Source organism: Danio rerio, chromosome 18, assembly GCF_052040795.2.
Source record: "Danio rerio strain M-AB ecotype USA chromosome 18, GRCz13ab, whole genome shotgun sequence".
In the NCBI taxonomy this organism is placed as follows: Eukaryota; Metazoa; Chordata; class Actinopteri; order Cypriniformes; family Danionidae; genus Danio; species Danio rerio.
Window position 1 is genome coordinate 17,944,241 of NC_141038.1, and position 13,546 is coordinate 17,957,786.

A 13,546-nucleotide genomic window follows, 5' to 3' on the forward strand; every position below is an offset into this window, starting at 1 on the left:
CGCGCACGTTCCCGCTAACGGACATCCGCTCCCGTCCAAAATTATACCAGTTACCAACTACTCCCGCGCTTTATTTGGAATTTTATTTTCGCGCCGCAAGAAATCTGGTCGGGTCCCAGACCTCTACATCATACCACGTTCATTTTAAAGATGAAATGCAGCTTTACGTAGCTCTAGCTATATAATCGCGATTTGCAGAAATGTATATACGGTTTCAGATTGATGGCAAACATGTTGGCAAAACAAGCTCAGTTCAAAAATTGCTAAACACAACAAAACACATTTTGTTCAATTTTTTAAGAAATACAGCTTTTTTAGTTCATCTTGGCTGCATGAAAGTAAATGTTTCATTTAAATCAATAAATAATAAGTTCTTGCAGAACTCCCAGAGTTCATCAGGATTATTTAGATTCATCTTCAATGCCTCCTCCATCTTACCCCTGACATGCTCAATAATGTTCATGTCTGATGACTGGGTTGGCAAACCCTGCAGCACATTTATGTGTACTGATATAAATGGCAAAATCACTTTCACAAAGGAATTACCATATTTATATACTGTAACTGTGCAAAAAGATAAGATAATTATTGAGATAAATATAGCAGGTGTACATTTAATTAATTAAAAATGTCAGTACAAATTTGACAAGGAATCTCTGTTTTCAAAAATAAATCTGTTCTTTATAAATGTCCACTAATGGAAAAAAAAAAACTGACCAAAATACAGAAAATTTTCAAAGGAAGTCAGATATGCCATCACATACATAAATTAAATTTTAAAAACATGAATATATAAAACAGTAATTTTAAATCAAAATGCTGTTTATTATTTACATTACATTAATTCAAATTTTAAAAACATTCAAAATCCAACTCTTAATGCAGTATATGCATGCTTTCAGGCTCAGTGGAGCATTCCATTAACAGCAAGCAAAACCAAAAACTGTTCTGAAGCACATCTTATAGTGCAGAGAGTCTACAGTCTATTACCTTCAGCGGACACTTTCATCTGAATCCTGTCTTTAATCATTTTCCAGCTTCTTTTGAGCCTGGTGGGCAGTAAAAGAAGGGGATGCATCCAGAAACCTTTCTTTCCCCTTCTGCACCAAAGAAAGAGCTGAACCCATGACCTCGACCCTCTGCTCCAGCTGCTAAAATAGAAAAAAAATCCCTCCAGTATCTTGACTAAAAGCTAATGCAGCTTCAAAGGATGGAGACCTCAGACACTGTCACACCTACTGTATCTAAGAGAACACACAGCTTCTGCTGCCTGATTAATCTGGGTATAGATGAATCAACCATAAAATGTGGATTTTATCTGGGAATGATAATGGAGCAGCAATTTAATTTGGTGTGTTTAGTGGTATTAAGACTATAAATCTGGTCAAATCAAAAACATTTAATCTGGAATTGATGAAAAGTATTTTTAATATTAAGAGGGGTTTGATCAGGATTTTTGAGGCTGATCACCCAACACGTTCTCACTCCCAACTCGTCACATACTGACGCTTGGTCAGGAACCCTCGGCGTCAGTTATTGACGCACAGGGTACCCCTTTAGCGTCATATTTAGACGTGCAGGGATTCCCTATAGAATCTGTGCCTGAGCCTGAGGCGTCATAGGGAGACGCTGGAGGCTCGTATAATTACCAATAGATGTCAACAAACTTTTTAAAACCTGATTTACGCCTATTATCACAGTTTTCTTATTTTAAAAATATGTAATTTTTATTTTGTTTATGAAAAGCATCTGTAAACGGGGTCGAAACTACTGTATGAATAAACTTCGGCCCACGTGACATCCCTTCACGGTGAGTTTAACGCCGCTCTGCTATTGGTCAAACTGCATCAGCGGTGAGTTCTCAGATGAGTTCAACTGTCAACATTAAATATTACGTTAATGCTGCATAATATATTTTTATTGGAGATTAGTTGGTGTTTATAAATATTTTATCATTTACTTTATATTTAATGAGTGAAAATGTATTCGGTTGTCCAGTTTAGGGTAACTATGCCTAATAAAACTTTGATTCATTCATATTATTTATTATTTTTTTACTTTAAAAAAAATATTAAATTTCAAGTACTAAGTTTAAAAATGTTTTCGGCTGATATTTTTCATTTTAAATTATTTATTAAAGTTGGGGTCATTGAATGTGGCGATCTATTTTTTACAGTCTATGCTCGCTATCCCAAGGTTCATTGCGATCCCAAGGTTCACTGCGGTTTTCCACAAGGTAAGTAAAAAGTAAACAAATAAACACGATTTGTTGATAAAGCATGTACTGTAAACTAGCGACGTTATCTAATTACATCAAGTTCATTTATTAAAAACATATTTTTCTCACATATAACGTTGGTCATGCATTAGAACAATATATACATTTTAAGATAAGGAACAGTGTAACCAGATTGTTGTTTTCCACAATAGAATTCGTGCAAAATCTATATATAATATGCAATATGCAACTCTAATAATACAAATGTATTCGTAATTGTTTCAATATTAAAGAACATCAAGTGTTTCCAAAGGTTTATTGTAAAAACAATTATTTTCCATGCCTTTAAAGGAAAAAGGCAGAAATTTTGCCCGTCTGAGCACATTTTATTCATTGTACAACACAAAACTAAACAAAAAAATAGCTTAATCTACCACACACACACACACACACACACACACACATATATATATATATATATATATATATACAGGTGTACATTATAAGGTGTTCACTGTTCAGATATGAATATTTTTTCTTTGCTCTTTTCAGGTTCTTTAGATTTCTTTAAAAATCCAATTTTGTTTTCTAATAAGCAAAAAGTAAAATCACTTTACCCATGTTTATATGTTAAATTGCACTTGTCTCTCTCTCTATCTCTGTTAACACATTTATATTTGTTTGATTAATTCTTGTGTCTTTCAGCCTGTTTCTGCCTATCAGCATGAGTGATTCCTCAATACTCAGATTTATCACCAAGATCTCAATTATAAGCTCAAGTTTTGATGACAACTTGGTGATCTGCATAAAGCACCACCATGTATAGAGGGCCAAGACCACTCTGGAATCAGTCAAGGGTTAGTGAAGTTTTTCATTCCATGTATATTAAATATCTACATTGTTTAGGCATATGTGATTGTATGAGATAAAATGCATTTATTCTTTCACTACTATTGTAATAACAGAAAGAAACGCATTAGTTTTACTATTACTATTGTTTATGACAAACATTAAAAAACTACAGCATAAGCTCACAAAATATTGTGGCCTAACTGTTTAAAACTAATTGTTCTGGGTGTTGATAGTGGCCAACCATTTTTTTCTTTTTCAGAAAGTATTTTGTTTTGTCTGATTTTATGACAACTTATAGGCCATCAACTGCCCACATTGGGGTTTAGGAAATTAGAACTGCTTATGCTGCTTGTCTACTAGTCTTAGGATAAGTTAGAAATGTTATAAATGTACATTTTTTTGTTGTTTTTATCTGGTACAGCTCATAGGAACTCCAATCTTCCCAACTGTGAGAGGGCCTTGCTCCAGTGACTGTCAGTGTGTACTTCATTGTTTCCATTAGTCCCTGTATCTGTAGACCTAGGTGACAGTGGGCTAGAGTAAAATTTTGGTTTTATTTAAACTAAGGCATACTGATGGCCTTTTTTATCTCAGATTTGGTCATGCAAGTATTAATATATCCTAAAGTATTTTTATATTCTTTCCATTGGTGGAAAAGATGTTGGTATAATTATTTTTAATGGACTGCTAAGATCTCAGCAGACATTTTTCTGAGATATTCTTGAGTGGGAGTCTGTGCAATACAAGGTGGATAGTATTTGCAAGGAAGAGCCCTTCATCTGTTCTGCTTCCACACTAGATATACTGCCAATTTAAGTAGATATGAACCATAAGCATAATCATTTCATGAATGCACGAGGTACTTTAAACTGTATGTGTTGAAACTAAATTAACAAGAAAACAGCTCTGTGATGTTCACCTAAGAAAATTAGATTAGAAGATAGAAACTGTTATGCACTTGTTCTGTACTGTTTCATTCCTTTTTCAAACACTGGCATTTTTGAAGGTTTATTTACAGCTAAGGATTAAGAATTGACAGGAAGATTTGTGGACTACATCAACTAATGACACTACCTCCAAAAAGTTGCAAAAAGCTGTCCAAAGTTTCAGCACCATCTTTAAGCCCATGATTTTAGTGTGTTTCATGCCTAATCACATGAGTTTATATCTGAGATAGATGAACTATGTGACTGTCTTAAACTGATCTACAAGTAAATGCCAAAACCTATTGGTTTACTTATTTATTTATTTGTTTGTTTGTTTGTTTGTTTGTATATGTTAACCAGGTGAAATGGAGTGAGGCATACCAGGATATGCCTGGTTTTACTTTTGGGAAGGAGGTTGAACAGTGCAATATTTCTTCTATAGGATTGGAGTGACCAGACATGCTACTGTAACTCTCATGGTCATGTGCTGGAATTAGCAGATGTTCAACAATTTGGCCATCTCGCTGACCTGTTGATATCAGAAGGTAACAATATCCAGTTGAATTTGTTTTAGTTGTTCAGTAACCTATTTAAATAGTATTGTGATTTTTTGATTGCTTATCATTGTAGACCGCAACAGCTCTGCAAAGCAAGTTGCAAAACAGAATCCATGAAACTGGCAGTGACTGGAAACCAATTGGAAGACTTTGGTCTGTGATGTAGAGGAGTGGGCAGAGGGTGAGGAAATTCTTATTAATATTACATGTAGTCATGAAAAATTGTGTTACTATTACTGTCATTTTTTTTTCAGTAGCAGAAGCAAAGACAACAAAAAGAAGAAGTGATGTGGATGTCTTCGTCATATTGCATGGTATGTACACTAGACTTCTGTCAGTGTTGATTCTTTAAAAGTTGACGTATAATCCTTGTTATACAACTTTCTTTTCATAAATATATTTCAGACTCTGCTGACCCAGCAACAAAGAGGAGGGTGTTCAACATCATCCTGCTAGTCAGGATTCTTCAGGAGAAGCAGTGGATTCTTGTGGCAGAGATGGTCAACCACTATAAATACCTTTCAACTCATCCTGGTTCTTTCAAAGAACTTTCTTGCTTGTTTGCTACTGAAATGTACTGGTATGTATTTGTATTTTTTGGCACAGACATAAGCATAAGGTTACCCAGTCCAAAGAATATTAATATATTTTTATGTTGTTGTGTTCTTCTTTTAAGATTCGACATGTGGCCTTAACGAAGAGGGGTTAAAAGGTCTATGGATCATCATTCTCAAAAAGCAACAAAATAACTGAGAAATAAACAACAATACGATGGTGCAATCTAGAGACCTGCAAGGTACCTGCAAGTTTTGGCTGGAGCAGAGAACATAGATTTTTTTTAAATAAAGCTCCAGCTGATGAGTATGACATTGACTGTGGATTTTCTTTTACTGTAATCCAGAAGAGGATGACCTTAACCCTGAATCTAAAGCATGTAATAAAATCTGTAAAAAATTAAATAAAATTGTCATCATCTATAACCAAATTGTCTTTTTTTTTTAAATACATAGATATGTACAGTATGTAAGCATTCCTCTAAAATCAATCAGTGTTGTAAATTAAGAGCATTATTGTATGCCTAACTGCTTACAACATATAACGATTTAAGGAACTCTATATTAAAATGAAATTATTACATTAAGTGACATTAAGAGCTTTTAAAATATTAATTTTATGATACATTTTTATGATAAATTAAATTTTTGCATATACTTGGGCAAAAAATGTACATTATTATGGTCAACTGCTCAGATACCTCCAGTCAATATGTGGCTGAGTCAGGCAACCACACTTCTACCTCTGGAAAAATTAACCTATGATTTACATCAAAGATCTGATGGATCCATTTGGTCCTCATGGATTTTTCTAAAAAAAAAAAAAAAATTAATCTCCTTTTATTTTTGTCCTTACTTTGAAACATTTGTATTCATTTGTTAGAATGTCTAACAAAAAACTGCTGCACTTGTTGTGAGATAACAGTGCGACTGTTGTTATTCTGAAAATAAAAATTAACTTTGTATAATGTTTTATTGAATGCAAGATAAAAAATAAAATATTTTCAAAGAGATGGATTGCGGCTGGAAGAGCATCTGCTGCATAATAACATGCTGGAAAAGTTGGCGGTTCATAGCACTGTGGCGACCCCTGGTTAATAAAGGTACTAAGCCAAAAAGAAAATGAATGAATGAAAATAAAATATGTATTGAAATATGTATTTTTGGTAGACATAGAACTACACAGTAACTTATAAATACAGCACAGAACTATTTTACTTCTAGTTTAGATAATTTAAATGTTTGCATTTTTATTTTGTTGGTTAATGGCTATGTATTTTTAATCATTTGGAGGTTTGAACTATTCGCAGCATTTGAAAGGATATCTTTTCATCATTGTTACCTCATTTCTCAATATTTTCATGATTCTTACAATGCAGCAAATCTTACAATCATTTGATCATAAAAAAAAATAATTAACAAATTAACCCACATGCAGGACAAAGACATTATGTGGAATCATTATTAAACACAAGTTCATCCATTGTCATCAAATCATACTGTTACACAAACAGTTGAAGATTTAGAAAGTAAAAATAATCAGATAAAGAGTGGTTTTTAAACAAATACATGTCTTTAAAAAGGTTTTATTTATAAACATTTACATATTTTAAAAGAGCTTTTATCCATATTTCAAATAAAGTGAAAACAATTAAACATCACATGATGACCATTAATGAAACACACTTACAGAATTACATCCACACATATTATTCTGAACTCATAATATTTGTGATGAACATAATCACTATTGATAATAACTTGTAATTAAAGAGGATACTAATGTTTAGCTTATTTTTACAGCTTTTTTTTTTTTTTTTACCACAACTGTACATGTGACAATACAATTTCTTGTCCATGTTGAAGATAATACATCTACATAGGTTAACTGCCCTTTTACTCAAAGGGGATGAGTAGAGCCCCGTAGAAAAGGAAAAAGTATTCACATTTCAAACGAGAAATGAGTGAGAGAATATCAGCAAGACTATTACCTATGCTGTTCAATAAATAATGTTGGATATAATAGTCTGATATATACTGATCAAGTCAATAAAAGCTGTTTAAAAAATACTCATTGTAAAATAACAAATTTATGCCTGGCTTTCATATATGTCATAAATATATGCACAATGACCTTATTCAGATAGTCTTTAGTTCATTAAAATTTGTATCTGTTCCATTTTATTACAAAAAGGCTTTAAACTACATTACCCACAATCCTTTGTCGCTGTATAGATGGGAGGGGAAAGACATGGCGCTACAAATTGTAGTTCCTTGAAAGGTGTAGTTAGGGTTAAGTTTAGGGTTACGATCTTGGTTAATCGTTAACTATTTAAAACACAGCGATAACTCATTGATAAAGGACACTGTTAGTAAAGTGGCAAAGTTAGCAAAACATAGTTAGCAACACGAAGGATCTTTTAATTTGGCTTTGAAGTTATAGTCCAATCACAACGTCGCAATCTACGTCACACTTTGTCTCTATTTGGTAATCTTCCGGCTGAAGGTTGATTATAACCTTATAATATAACTTAAATATCAAAATGTGTATTAATATTACATGTTATTTATTGTCTTATTAAAAATACAAATGTATATTTACCGTGAGATTACTTTGTGGGGGTAACCTGATGTGCAAAATGATCATAGTAAAACCAGATCATAGGCAGTATACTTAATTTGAAACGAATAATAAAATAATAAAAAAGCTTAATGTTTGAAAACATTTCAAGCATTTGCTGTAACTAAACCCTGCATCATGTAGGTATACAAATATAAATATATGTCAAACTTAAATGACAAATATAGTGCCCATTAAATAGTATAAATAGTAGTTCATTGTAAATGAGTATGCAAATAAACACAATACATTTTTAATGAAACATTTATAATTTATTTATAATGCCACAAATAAAAATAAATAATAAAAATCACACAAAAATGCAAAAATATATATTTTAACCAAAAATATATATTTTATAAGTTTTTAATGCAATAATATATTACCATACATATATAAATGATTAAAAACAATTATAATTGAAGGAAATGTATATTTTGTATTATTATTATTATATTTATTTTGTGATATTTATTCATGTCATACATCTGGTATGCCAAGCTCAAGTAAAACTGCACTGCAAAAAATCTTTTCAAATGATGCCTTTGGAAATGCCATTATAATAAACAGCTTTCACAACAACAAGAAGTCAAGTTCATGACAAATGCAAATTATGTTTGTAATAACAACTTTCTGAACTTAAACATCAAAAGTAGAATAAGTTCAAAACATATTCAAGTATTTACTGAAGAATAGCAAAAACTATTTTTACAAAACACTGAGAACCAAAGTGTGCTTGGTGAGTCCAGGTGTTTATGCTGACTAGACTGTCATATTGCAATCCGGTTAGCATGAGGAGACTTGGGCGTAAAGTGTCAGCAATTCCTGGAGGGCTCCCATGTGTTATTCCAGGTTTTGCCACTGTAAAGTATTAGAAGTGCACAACATCATTACTGAACAAAGAATGAGTGTTAGGTTTCATTTAGAAAGTTCAGTGATATTTATTTATATATGTAAAGTGTCATTAAACCTGGCACTCTTGAATTAACTGTATAATAGGTTAAACATTTCCAGCATGTTTCCATGTATTCCAAGCAGATCTGTCAGTTCTACAAACTCAGAGATCAGGATAGTAACTGCACTTCTCATTATGAACACCATTATCCTTCACATACATTTTTATCACCACTGATGTCCACTGTTGTAGTTTTCATTGAAGGGAATGCTGACACAAATTCCAGCAAGTTTTTTTAAATAGCAGAATATGGGTATTATTGGGCCAAAACCTTAAAAAATATAAAATGCAAGATTTGAATCTTGATGAACATATTGTTAATTCACGTCTTGCAATTTAAAACACATCTCATGTTTGACTCATCAATTATATGAAAACTACAACAGCATACTGTGCTTCACCCTAAAATATTTCTAAATTATAACAAGCTTATTGTTTTACATGGCTAAACATTTATTTTATGCCTGCATGATTCACTGCTATTACTGTAACCCATTACACTCTTAACCCAAACTAGTTGACTTTATTAGAAAACTGCATAGAAACATGTTGCCTTAAATCCTTTATGTTTTTACACAAGGTGAAACTAAACAGCCCACTTTAAATTAACCTAGAACCTTTACAATCTTCTTGAACTTACAGTAATATTTTAATTCAAGTATGGCTGTTAAGTTGTACCTTGTATAAAATGTAAGGGGTTTAAGCCACTGGGTTTCTATACAATTTTCTAGTAAAGTCAACTAGATTGGGTTAAAGGAACAGTTCACTATTTACTCTCCTTTAAGTGGTTGTAAACCTTTTTTAAAAACTTCCAAGTTACTTTGTGTTGAACATGAAGGAAGTTTTTTGAAGAAAGCTGGAAAGCTGAAAACATTGACATACATAGTAGGAAAAAACTAATACTATGGAAGTTAATGTTTGCAGGTTTTCATCTTTCTTTAAAATATAATTTTTTTGTGTTTAACTGAAGTAAGCAAGTCAGACATATTTGGAACAAGTGAAGGATGAGTCAATAATGACAGAATTTTCATTTTTGGGTGAATCTCTTTAAGAGTATACTGAAAGAAATGTCCTACTCAATGAAGCTAACTTCAGCTGCATGTGTAGCCCCATGAGTACTTATCTAGAAATCAAAACAATGATCACATCAGTCCCATTTTAGGCCCTTTATATCATATTGGCCACAGAATGGACTACTTAGTGTTGCAATAAAATAAAAAAATTAATAAAACTATGACTTACCACACAATACAAGACAAACAGTGAATTTTCAGCTCTGCCTTTGCTGTACACAAGATGAGGTTCCAGCTTCAACACTGATCTTGAGTGGGGCAGTTGTGCAGCTCTGTGAGGTTGTGACTGTTCAGATGCAGTGCTGTGAAGAGTTCTTTATTAAAAGAAAGTACATTCTTTTAAAATCTGTACATAATAACAAAGAAAATACAATGATTTTAAATAATGATTAATTCTGAACAAAAACATTACCCTTAGTCAAGATGAATTCATATGTCAAAAGTTTCTGCATCTGAAATGAATAAAAACAGATGTGACATTAGTTAAACCCACTAAACTACTAGATACATCAGTACTGCATTAAGCAGTTGTAAAGTAATGTAAGTGTAGTCCAAAATGAGCCTTAATCTGTTTAAGATAATGATTTAAAAAAACGTTGCTTGTGTTAAAAACAATCCAGCCACTTGTAATACATATGATCAATGGTAAATTTCTGAGAAGGTGCAAGGTAATCCTTGAATTTTACCATTACCATCCTGACTGACATAATATTTGAAAAGAAGACAGCTTGTTGTGCCTCTTTACCACAATTTAGAGATGATAGATTCTTTCTTTTATTAAATAAATTGGTAAAGGCCAAATTGTACTGGTAATAGTGTATGATATTCATTGTGTGACATACATCAGCTTAAGTTATACTTGAGCTTTTGTTATGCTACATATATATATATATATATATATATATATATATATATATATATATATGTATATATATATATATATATATATATATATATATATATATATATATGTGTGTGTGTGTGTGTGTGTGTGTGTGTGTTTTAAGGCATGGAAAATAATTGTTTTTACAATAAACCTTTGGAAACACTTGATGTTCTTTAATATTGAAACAATTACGAATACATTTGTATTATTAGAGTTGCATATTATATATAGATTTTGCACGAATTCTATTGTGGAAAACAACAATCTGGTTACACTGTTCCTTATCTTAAAATGTATATATTGTTCTAATGCATGACCAACGTTATATGTGAGAAAAATATGTTTTTAATAAATGAACTTGATGTAATTAGATAACGTCGCTAGTTTACAGTACATGCTTTATCAACAAATCGTGTTTATTTGTTTACTTTTTACTTACCTTGTGGAAAACCGCAGTGAACCTTGGGATCGCAATGAACCTTGGGATAGCGAGCATAGACTGTAAAAAATAGATCGCCACATTCAATGACCCCAACTTTAATAAATAATTTAAAATGAAAAATATCAGCCGAAAACATTTTTAAACTTAGTACTTGAAATTTAATATTTTTTTAAAGTAAAAAAATAATAAATAATATGAATGAATCAAAGTTTTATTAGGCATAGTTACCCTAAACTGGACAACCGAATATATTTTCACTCATTAAATATAAAGTAAATGATAATATATTTATAAACACCAACTAATCTCCAATAAAAATATATTATGCAGCATTAACGTAATATTTAATGTTGACAGTTGAACTCATCTGAGAACTCACCGCTGATGCAGTTTGACCAATAGCAGAGCGGCGTTAAACTCACCGTGAAGGGATGTCACGTGGGCCGAAGTTTATTCATACAGTAGTTTCGACCCCGTTTACAGACGCTTTTCATGAACAAAATAAAAATTACATATTTTTAAAATAAGAAAACTAAGATAATAGGCGTAAATCAGGTTTTAAAAATTGCGTTGACATCTATTGGTAATTATACGAGCCTCCAGCGTCTCCATATGACGCCTCAGGCTCAGGCACAGATTCTATAGGGAATCCCTGCACGTCTAAATATGACGCTAAAGGGGTACCCTGTGCGTCAATAACTGACGCCGAGGGTTCCTGACCAAGCGTCAGTATGTGACGAGTTGGGAGTGAGAATGTGTTGGATCACCGGTCACTGTTTCCTAGAAGCAATATTAATTGTATGTATGTATGTATGTTAGGGTTAAGCCCACAGACGATGCCATCATCCATCGCTGATGGCCAATTCAGTTTTTCCACTTACAAAAATCCACCATGTAAATAGCACAGTAATGGGAGATGATTGTTTTAATGAAGGCAAAAGTGAAGCACCATGCCCTTTAGACTTTGTGCCTAGATCGTTAAAATAGAGCCCAATGAGGTATAAACCAATCAAATCAAACAATCCCCATTTAATATAAACTTTTACTCTAACTACACCTATGCTTTACATGTATTATTTCATAATTTTTTATTAAATGCCCAAAAAGCAACAAACACAATACAATTGTACAATAGGCCGGTGTTTACTAACCCTGTTCCTGAAGGCACACCAACAGTACACATTTTCAACCTCTCCTTAATCAAACACACCTGAATCAACTCATCAGAACATAAGAAGAGGCGCCAAAACCTGAAGGTAAGGAAAAACATCCAAAATATGTACTGTTGGTGTGCCTCCAGGAACAGACTTGGGAAACACAGCAATAGGCAACACTTAGCTTTCCCTCCTGAGCCTTCTCACTGGTCCTTTAAACTACTATTAATACCTAATGGGCTTGGTCATTAGATGCCCTTCCAAACATGCTCTGGCCATTATGAGCTCCATTTACTGTCGGGCCTCATGCCTGCATGGGCAAATGTGAGTCGTCTGCCTTCATCGAGTCCTTCTGCACAGTCTAATACGAGTATGTTGTGATAGGCTTTTTTGTTTGTGTGCCTGTAGCCCAAATACTTGTTTCAAAAGAAGTTATTTAGTGTGGAGAACAGAGAAAACTGTGATCGATGTTCCCAACTATCACGTATTTGCTCGTACGAAAGCTCAGGAAATCCCTTATAGCTGTTACTGTAAGTAAAGAGCGACCTCAAACTGTAATAACATATACAGCTTTGGCCTTGAAGTTTATTAGCAGTACATACATGCAATTGATGTACAGTATAGAAAGAGTCTCAGAATCCCTTATAACTGTTACTGTAAGAAATGACTGACCTCAAACTGTGATACAACAACTGCTTGGCCTTGAAATATATTAGCAGTACATACAGGAAACTGATGTAATGAAAGATATGATCTCACAGGAGAAACCATTTTTGCTGCATAAAAGAATTTTTATTATGGTCAATAATATATTTTTTTTAGATCTGTGAAAGTATGTATATAAAATCGCAAATTGCTGTGATAACCATCTTCTAGGCTAAAAGATAGAACCATTTTGAAAGATGTAAAAAAAACACAGCTACTGCTAGCCAGTTTTGTGGAAAACACGACACAGTAGGGTTAGTTGTAACAGTGTTACAATTAAGCCTCACACTGTTGGACACCAACTAAACTAACTAATATTGGAATTTTGAGTGTAATGTAAAGAACTTTTTAAATAAACAGTTTTTTAATAGAAAATATTTTTAATAGACAAACAAATATTTTATTGCTAATACTTCAAATTAATGCATTGTAAAACAATGGATAATAATCAAAATAAATCCAAATGTTTGTATCAAATAAATAAATAAATAAAGAAGCTATGCAGAATAAAAATATTAATTGATCTAACTACTGAGGAAATAAAGCTAATATTTAAAGTAAACTGGATTTAAATTAATTATGTGAAATCTGCCTTTTTTTCCCA

General features: G+C 32.4%; 1 protein-coding gene and 1 long non-coding RNA gene across 7 annotated transcripts in view; one reads left to right on the forward strand and one right to left on the reverse strand.

Annotated features, from left to right (window-relative positions):
* The window catches only part of mgat4c (mgat4 family member C), a 219,345-nt gene that overhangs the window by 129,794 nt on the left and 76,005 nt on the right, over positions 1-13,546 (reverse strand). Inside the window, exon 1 of one of the 2 annotated variants that reach the window (XM_087293089.1) lies at positions 991-1,272. The exons of the other annotated variant lie outside the window; for it this stretch is intronic. The gene's annotated coding sequence lies outside the window, so the exon portion shown is untranslated. Of the gene's footprint in view, positions 1-990; positions 1,273-13,546 lie in introns of those variants that run through there. 2 annotated transcript variants of the gene reach the window in all.
* LOC147839695 (uncharacterized) lies at positions 1,619-5,538 on the forward strand. 5 transcript variants are annotated; one of them, XR_015514878.1, is made up of 8 exons: positions 1,619-1,810; positions 2,177-2,236; positions 2,924-3,075; positions 4,357-4,541; positions 4,627-4,734; positions 4,811-4,867; positions 4,959-5,133; positions 5,230-5,538. It is a non-coding gene; the product is annotated as an uncharacterized LOC147839695 (long non-coding RNA). The 5 variants fall into 5 exon arrangements; XR_015514877.1 differs by lacking the exon at positions 1,619-1,810 and adding an exon at positions 3,492-3,543 and having other exon boundaries at positions 2,194-2,236; XR_015514879.1 differs by lacking the exon at positions 1,619-1,810 and having other exon boundaries at positions 2,194-2,236; positions 4,439-4,541; positions 4,808-4,867.